The sequence below is a fragment of the Poecilia reticulata genome, chromosome 2 (genome assembly GCF_904066995.2).
Source record: "Poecilia reticulata chromosome 2, P_reticulata-male-v2, whole genome shotgun sequence".
Taxonomy (NCBI): Eukaryota; Metazoa; Chordata; class Actinopteri; order Cyprinodontiformes; family Poeciliidae; genus Poecilia; species Poecilia reticulata.
In genome coordinates, this window is record NC_088831.1 from 519,679 (window position 1) to 529,217 (window position 9,539).

Consider the following 9,539-nt stretch of genomic DNA (forward strand, 5'->3'; position numbering starts at 1 on the left):
TGAAGTCAAAAATATAATTGGAGACTTCTTCAAAGTGGAGGAGAACGACAGTCTAAGATCCACTGGGACTTCCAGATCCTGGCTAATAAACTGTTGGCAGCAGGAATGACTGATGTAGTGATCAAAAAGAAAACAGCAGCTTTAATAACAAGAAACGTAAAAGGCAAGAAAAACACTAGAGGCTTAAAGTAGAAAAGGAAAAGCAGCTGGCAGTCAGGACCTCTTGGAGTTGATACAACTTCTAAACTGGAAGAGTTCTTCCACAGTATTCCAGGTTGATTCTGGAACATTCCTTTGAATTGTCCCGGTGTAACTTTCTGCCACTGGATTGTTGATATGTAGGCTTGATTAACCTGTCATATATACTCTCAGTTTGTTTCACTATTGTTCATCAATTATCCTCCATCAGCTACTCAGTCACACCAGCTATGCGTTTTGCTGATCCCTGACTCTTTCACTCCACGTCTGTATTTCAGTGAATGCTGAGATTCTTCTGTTTCCTCATCCTGGTCTCAGTAAACGGAAACGGCAATTTCCGAAAAATGTTCGGCTTTTGATAAGAAGTTTTGCTGCTGGGATGAGGTTGTTTTTTTTGGCCATATCAGAATTGATATATTTTGCAAAAACTGCAATGGAGACACTTTATTTTGCATCACATGAGTCACATGATCGACAACTGAATGTTGCCTTGAAGCAAACCATGAAGAAGAAGAAAACAGGAAGTAATTGGAGGATCATGTCATTTTAGTAACTTTTTCTGTGAACAAACTTATTCATGTGATTTGAAGTAGTTTTCTTATTTAATGGAAACGGCACAGTAGTGAAATTGTGTTTTTTTTTCTACATTAATTTTGTGCACTTTGTGATGGAAACTCAGCTACTTTTCTCGTTTTTTGGTTTTGTTGAGACGCTTAACAGGTCGAGAAAGAGTCGCATGCTGTTAAACAAAGGGCCCATAGTAAAAATATGTCAGACACTGAGGCTCATTCCTCAGAGAAACAGAAACTTTCAGGGAGTGTCTTCAGTCCATATAATCAGCTACCCTCCTCCTTCTCCTCAGACACTGCAGACGTTTTTAGAAACTCTTCTTGAATGTAGTGGTAAAAGCGTCTCCTTTCAGTGCTGAAAGTGAATAAAATAAGTAAAGTCTGAATGCTTTTCTTGGCTGATTTTATGCTCCATGTGTCAATACAAATTATGATTCATCGATCGGGATTTCTATTCTTAACAGTTGGTAGCAGAGGATGGTTTTGTGTTGACACATGAGCGGAGATTGGACTGGCCGTTCAGGCGCAGACTTTCTGGAACAGTACTGCTGCCAACAGTACTCTGGTGTGGGGCCCACATGAAAGGTAAGGACACTTGTTCCTTCATATACACCATTGTACTGTTTCTCAGGTCTGTATACATTTACATTTCAGTTATATGTCGTTCATATTGCGTTTCAATGGTCTGTCTGCATGTTTAACCGTTCAGATATAGACAAGAAAAAAGTAGATTAGGTGTGAAGGAACTAAGTAGTTTTTAGGTGTGAAGAAATAAAATAGTTTTAGGTGTGAAGATTTAGGTGTAAAGGTTGTTCGGCTCGGACTGGAACCGGCAGTGGGGACTGGCTGCCCCAGCCTTCTACCGAATGCGGGGAAGGTAAAGGCTAGGTTTTGTCAGTTTTATCCTCGAGGAGTACTGCCCTCGGAATGAGATAGTCGATCTGCGACACTTAAAGAGACACAAAAGCGGTGATAAGTGTCCATCATAAGACAAAAGAGTAGAATTAAACTGTTGATCGTCGATTTCAGTCACAGAAGGAAGGCAAAACCTTGACTGGCCGCATTGGAATTGCAAAGTGGTTCAGAACTTCTGCATCCTCTTAGATAAAAGTTTTCAATAGAAACACATTTATTCTAGGCATTTTCTAATTCATATCATACTAGTATTGATTATATGTTTGACTAACTTAGTGTTACAAATGTAGTCTGATTTAGACAATACCAGTGCTGCTACTATAAAATTACAAATTAAACTACTTCAAGTCATGTTAATTTTAACTAAATTGTATTCTACTTATTAAATTGCAAGTAATGAAAGTATTATGTTTTGTTAATTTGTTTTCTTTAAGTTTTAGTGTTTCTCTGTGGGAGATGACCTGAGATGTGTCCTTCGCTGCTCGTTGTAGACACAGCCTGTGTGCCAGAGTTAATTTATGGTTCCTCCCTGATAACAGACAGTCTCTCCTGCAGCCTTTGTAAGACGGTATTCAAACTAATCCTGCACAATCCACTATTTTCACATGTGGTAAAAGTAACTGTATGTAGAATGAATGAAATTACATAACAGGTAAAATGGTAAACAGATGAAGTGACATCTGATGTGTTGAAGTTTTTGAAACTCAGCTTAGCTGTAGAAGGGTTAAAATTTAAACTTAATGAAACTTGAAAAATTGAGGTTCATAGCAGACTTGAACTTTATCACGGACTAATCAAATTTTTTCTCTCTTATCATCTTATCAAAAACAGGATTTCTTTTCATTTGAAACTTGGTCACATTAAAATGTCTAAAGAGGGAACAGAATTGGTAAATAAATATGAGTTTGTGTTTGATTCAAAGGGTGATTATGAATCAGCTCCAGATTCAATAATGGTTCATTACATTGGTTACAACATATTCTTGTCTCAAAGACAATTAATAATTCTAAATCTAGATAATTCGGTTACCTTACTTCAAAGTGGGAAATAATATGTTTGAAAAGGAGTAATCACATTTCAGCTTTGGTTTAAAACCAGACAGCATTTATTACAAGACTGTTTCATTTAGTTTGACATTTTTTATTTTATTTTCATTTAATATTTATCGTTGTTTTTATTTATTTATTTTTCTCTAATAACAAACTAACTAACTTACTAACTGAACTAACTGCTGCTTTCGAAACACATGCATGTCTTTGTAGAAAGGCACAAATTGGACATGATGAAACTTTTAAAGTGGATATGATTGATTATGTAAAAACAAACTGATTGGACAACAACTGGCTCACATTTGTGTGCCTTAAATTTTGATTGAATTGATACATAAATTCGAGTCCAACAAAACATTTGATTTGAAACGCAATGACATCTTACAGTACTGCATAATCTTTGTCTACATTTTTTGCTCCTCTGCCTAAATTGATAATTTTTTCGTTTGTCGGTTCAAACAGAACATTGACACTCCCTTTTAGGAAAGCAATCCAAATTTTGATATGAACTCTTTAAAATAATAAAACTTTTGGCCTTTGCAGTACAGTTTCAGTTGGACATTTTTGAAATATGTACAGAAAAAGAATCTCTGAAAAATATTTCTGATAACAATAGAAATGTTGTCAGAAACGTTTGCTTTCTATTTACATAAGAAAACAAAAGGAGGAAATGATAAATTATACACATAAAACATTTCTGATAAAACTTTAAATCTAAAACATCTCAGTCTACTTTCAATTCTAGGCAGAAGACTTGGAAAACATGTAACACACCCTGTAATATTTTAGTTTGGAGAATAGTAACAACAAATGAAAAATTGCTTTCAAACTTTTTAATTATATCAACAGGGGGTGGAGAAGAAATAGACTCTAGTTCCTAGTCGGTTTATAGAAACGGATAATTATGAATTTATTCATTTGACATTGGTACATTGTAAGTTATTCACTGAGCTCTTATACTGTCCCTTCCTGCATGACTGAAATACAGAGTTATATAGAAGCTCTTACTAAATTAAAATTGGTCATTTAAAATTTAATAGCTTCAATCAATATCTATGCCATGTTTATTTGCATATTGATGAGTTTCCTGCATCACCTCTAATTTTAATTGTTTAAAGTTACAGTTGGATGTAATTGTTATCATTGAGAAAATGTTGGTTAAAAGTATACAATTCTATGGAGCCCCTAAAGGGACATGGAGAAAAATTCTGATAAAAGTGAACAATTTGTTAAATTAAAAAAAACAAAAAAAACAATACATAAATACAATACTCAGCTGTTTTGAAAAATATCAGGATAATGGTAATATTTTCATTAATAGTATAACGAATATTGGATTACAGTTTTCTTTTTGACCTAAATTATTAAGGAAATTTAACTGGTTGTCTTAAGGCGTAGCAATTTCACAAGGATGCTTTTGTGTAAAATTGGACACTATTAAATAAATTATTTTACATATGCATTTGAATAACCAATTTCTGAAAAGTGTATGAAGCTGGAAATACTACATTTTGTTTACATTTTAATAATTTCTTAGATTTAACTTTTGAGAGGAGTTGATTCCACAATCGGTTAATTCTGAAACACCTGAGGATGAATCACCTTAATGCATTTCTATTTGATCTTTTCTTCAGCGCTCAGGGACTGAGGTAGTGGACGTTATCTGAGCCGCTCCAGTGACCCTGAGCCTGGCTGAAACAAGAAAAAGAAACAAAAAAAAGAGAGGCAACTCTTCTCTACATCACAAGCTACAGAAAAGACATTTAATTTATAATTATGTGGGCAAAAGGTGGCATACATTTCTATTTTCTTAATTTACTTTGTGTTGTACTCTAGCAGAGCTGCTTCCTGTGGTCTGACGGGGACCATGTGGACCGTGGGGGCCGGATTTTGCGGGTTCAGGGCCGTGCGAGGAGGTGAGGAGAAAAGCCTTCGCTGTTCTTAGCCACGCTGACTTGGACATTTGCACTTTCTACACATATGAATTGTACCATCTTCTGCTGGACTGCTGTTTGAGGGCAAAGACCTAGTGGACGATTCCTACAGGTTCTACAGAGGTCAGTGAGGTTGGATTGATTTTTCCTGTTGTCACATGAGGACGGATTGCAGTTTACAGGATCTGATCCTTGAGGAAACACCTGGCTAAAGGACGAGACCCAGGCGTCATTTCTGAGGGTCTCCTATGGCAGAAAAGACCACCGGATTCTACCCGACGTGATACGGAGATTTGAAAACAATGACATGCTGTATCTCTCCGTCTCTCCCTCGCTCTGTCAAGGGGGGCCACACACTTTGTCCAGATTTTTCTGCACAGCGGGACTGAATGCTGCCCTGGACAGCTTCTGATGGGACAAATGGAACATCACATGTAAAGTCATCCTGAGACTCAGAGGCGGTCCTGCTTGTCTGTTGCCATGATTGGTCCTGGGTTCTTCGCCTCTGGTCATGTGACCTAGGCTCCGGGGCCCAGTCTACAGGTTGGAGACAAAATGGCTGCCAACAGAACTTGGTAGTTTTTAATGGTTTTTCTTGAATTATTGCATTGTGTGATGCCATTTCTTCTCACCTTAGTTAATTTACAGCACATTCATGGTCACTGCCTTTTGTTTTGTCACTGCCTTTGCATTCTGACCTCTGCTATCTGACCCCCAGGATAAGTTTAACGGCACAAGTGAAGGCCCGATGCAGCAGGGTGTTAGAACTCTCTGCAGGTTACAGAAATATTTTGTTTGCCTGAATGATTATAACTGATTGTCCAACACTTGGCTAATGGGTTTGTCTCCTCCAGCATGACAACGATTGAAAAAGGATAAAAGTACGGTAAAATATGTTAATTTCCTGATTTACAAAAGCACAACCAGCCACACTTCTAATACAAAAGAGGATAGTTTAAGTTATAGTTGGCTCAAATTACAGTAGCTACAAATATAAGGACTAGAATCTCAAGTTATGATTTAAGTTTATTTGAATCCATTTCAAATCTTAGGAAAATCTACTCTTCGGAAAAATACTGAACCAAATTATGGGTTTACTGAACATATTTTCAATCAACTATTCAATTCTTTCACTGAGGTGTAAACACCCAGTTTAAATTAAATCCAACTGTTATAGTTAGCAATGAAAGAAAATTTGGGCTAAATGATTTGAGTGGGGGCTGCACAGTGGCGCAGCTGTTGCCTTGCAGCAAGAAGGTTCTGGGTTCGATTCCCAGCCCCGGTCTTTCTGCATGGAGTTTGCATGTTCTCCCTGTGCATGGTGGGTTTTCTCCGGGTTCTCCGGTTTCCTCCCACAGTCCCAAAACATGACTGTCAAGTTAATTGGTCTGTCTAAATTGCCCCTAGGTGTGAGTGTGTGTGTGTGTGTGTGTGTGTGTGTGTGCGTGTGTGTGTGTGTGTGCATGGTTGTTTGCCCTGTGTGTCTCTGTGTTGACCTGCGACAGACTGGCGACCTGATAAACAGATAAATATGATAAACACTACAAAAGAGGGTAATTCCGTTAAATAAATATTTTATAGAAGGGTTTCAAAAGAACCAATTTTTCAAAGGTTAAAATTGCTGAACTTTGGGATTTAAAATCATAATTAGAATAAGTCAGTTAAATATGGAGTGACAGTGTTAACTTTACTCTTGTAAAAAATAAAACAGGCTAATCATATGAGGTTTTAAAATGAAAAGAAAAACACGAAGATTCAAATTAAATTGGTCTAAATTGGGAAGCAGGTCAAACAGATTGACAGAATAAAACTAAAACTAGTTCTATGTGTAATTATTGATTCAAGGTAATGTCTAAACATCTCTCATAATCATAATTTACAGTTTTTGGTTTGAGATATAATAGGGTTGTCTTTTATAACATGAATGGAATATATTACAAGGGATCTTAATTTAACACATATTATTAGCGTTTCACACTATTGATGATACTTAACAAGCCTTTAGTATAGCGGGTTACTTCTTGTTAAATGAGGACTATTTGATTGAATTTAATTACAATAACAAAAGCAAAGATTTATATATGGTTTAAGATTTCTGGTAAAGTTTCTATTAGAGATAATTCATATATACGTACATTTCAAATGATATTCCTTTGATAAAACATGACTACAGGCAGTTTTGCACATTCATTTCATAATCTGATCCTTTACATGATTTTTTGTTTGGTTTCTGATTTTGTCTGATCCTATGAATATGGCAACACTTAAAACAAGCAATGCTATTTTTGAAGGCTGAAATGTGTTACTTAATTTAAGAATTTCTTTAACTATTATTAAGAGGAGAACTTAAATAACACATGCTATTGATATATTGATGCTCTATTGGCTTAATATGAAAAAAAAACCAACAACCTGATCTTCAGCTTCAAGGAGCAGCCTTTAAAAAAAAGAAAAGAACATTGTTTATTAATCGGATGATGGCCAATCTTAAAGAATCTTCCTTGCTCTCCTCATCACCTGTGGATGCTGCCGTTTCCTGCCTGAGGTCCTTGGCTGTTCAGTGCATCACCTCCAACATAGAGAAGAGCAGCAGTACCGATAGAACCCCACCTGCCTATCAGATGGTTTCCCAGAACCAAAAGACGACTGTGGAACTCCAGCTTTCCAGAGTTTAAGGGCAGTACTAGTATCTAGTGACAAAAATATAATTTTTTTCTTGATTTCGCTTTTTGTTGTGTTTTTTTGTGTTGCAGAATAAAGTCCAATCCTTTCTGGGTGTGCTGGGATGTGAGTCTGTGGGCGCCTTCCACGATTGCTGGACCAATTTACAACTGAAACGTCACACTGAAGCCTCGCGGGCCTGTCGGGGTTTCCCATTGGCCTGCGCCGCCTCTGCATCTGGACACACGCAGAAACTGATTTGACATTGATAGGTTTTGCTGTAACAAAGACTGATCTGATTCGATTTTATTGATCTCATTACAATTCAATCTTACTGCATTTGATTTTACCAGTATCATTACATTTTACTTATACGGAATTTTAAACCTTTAATAATGTTAGTTTCATAATATCATTAGATTTCGATTGTACTGCATGTAATGCTAATTTACTTCATTGGTTTGAAAATTCAAAATGTGCTCGTTTTATGTTCTGTGCCCTTAACATTTCTTTTCATCTGTTAACTTTGCATCCTTTCATAGCGTATTAACTTCTTCACCATTATCTTAACATTTCATTGATTCATGACTTTTTAACTTCAGAAGTAGTATCTTAACATTCGTTGTCTGGATTTTCTATTTTAAGTACTACCTCACATTTATTCATTGCTTCATTCATTTTGGGTTTATTAAATCTTGCATATTACCTAACATTTTATTGATTTTACATTTTAGTAACTCTTACTCATTTACATTTTATTAATTTGAATAAATAAAATGAATAAAATGTTATTTTTTATTGACCCAACACTTTATTCCTTTGGCATTTTATTAAGTTTTGAAATAATATCTTGACATTTGATTCAATTTGCATCTCAGTGCATTCTAACAATTCCCTCAATATAACTTTTAACCATTTAATGTGTCATTAAATGTAACATTATCTCTTTTAACTTTTATTTAAAAAGAAACGGAAAATATTTTCAGATTTTGCTCTTTTACAGTTCTTTAACCTTCTATGGCATAGCATTGACCTGAGCTAATACCCCCAAAAAATGAAATGAAATGACATGACATGAATGAAAGACGACATCAATGCTTGAAATGATGTATATCGACATCTGTAAAAGCCTCGGGGGATGTTTTCCGGAAGGGACAGTGTCTACTCTAGGGTTTGTCTTCTCCTTTTTGGGGGAATGTTGAGACGCTTTACCAGGTCGAGAAAGAGTCACACGCTGTTAGACAAAGAGTTACATTTTTGATTCTGTTAGACGCTGAGGCTCATTCCTTAGAGAAACAGAAACTTATCAGGACACAGAGACATGGTGTGATTTCAGGGAGTGTCTTCAGTCCATATAATCAGCTACCCTCCTCCTTCTCCTCAGACTTTTTTAGAAACTCTTCTCAAATGTAATGGTAAAAGCGTCTCCTTTCAGCGCTGAAAGTGAATAAAGTAAGTAAAGTCTGAATGCTTTTCTTGGCTGATTTTATGCTTCGTGTGTCAAATCAAATTATGATTCATCGATCGGGATTTCTATTCTTAACAGTTTGTTTCTAGTTTTCATTTATTTCTCCTCCTCATGTTTCTATTTAAGTCATCGATCCACTATTGTTCTACCTTCATTCGCTCTCTATTTAGAGCCATGTCATTTAACAAAACTTGACTTCTTCACAAAATTTAACATGAGCTTTCATTAATGGATCAATCAGAAAGCAACCGAAAAAAACCATGGTAACGATACTGCTTCAGGAATAACCGGGGTGCAAATGTGTTTGATAATACAGAAAGAAATGAATACTTGGGAAACAGATGAAATGCGTAATCTGTCTTCAAATGCTTCACAAATATTTCTGAGGAACGTCTTGGAAAACAAACAGGATTAACGTTAATCAGTGAGAAATTTTAGCAAAGCTGTTTTCTTGTCAATGGTGCTTCCTTCACTTTCTGCTCATCTGAAGCATTAAAGGAACAATTACTCATCCAAATTCCCTGAATTGAACATGTTTCAAATGCAGCTTATTGGCAACTAAAGAAAATAAATGACGTGAAATAATTTTACATTGAGGCTAATGGAAGTTGAGATCTGGTTCAACTCCACCCAGTCAGGCAGAAAGAGGGCAAAACAGTAGAATTATGTTTTTGCTACTTTATCTTTTCAAACTTTCTAGGTTTGATAGTTTGCTTTTGGTTATCAACATTTCTGACTAAATTAG

The 9,539-nt window shown here is 35.9% G+C and overlaps 1 long non-coding RNA gene across 1 annotated transcript; it reads left to right on the forward strand.

The window, feature by feature from the left end:
• Nucleotides 1-958: 958 nt before the first annotated feature.
• Nucleotides 959-8,794, forward strand: LOC103477277 (uncharacterized). Its single transcript, XR_014090454.1, has 2 exons — nucleotides 959-1,352; nucleotides 4,571-8,794. It is a non-coding gene; the product is annotated as an uncharacterized LOC103477277 (long non-coding RNA).
• Nucleotides 8,795-9,539: the final 745 nt, after the last annotated feature.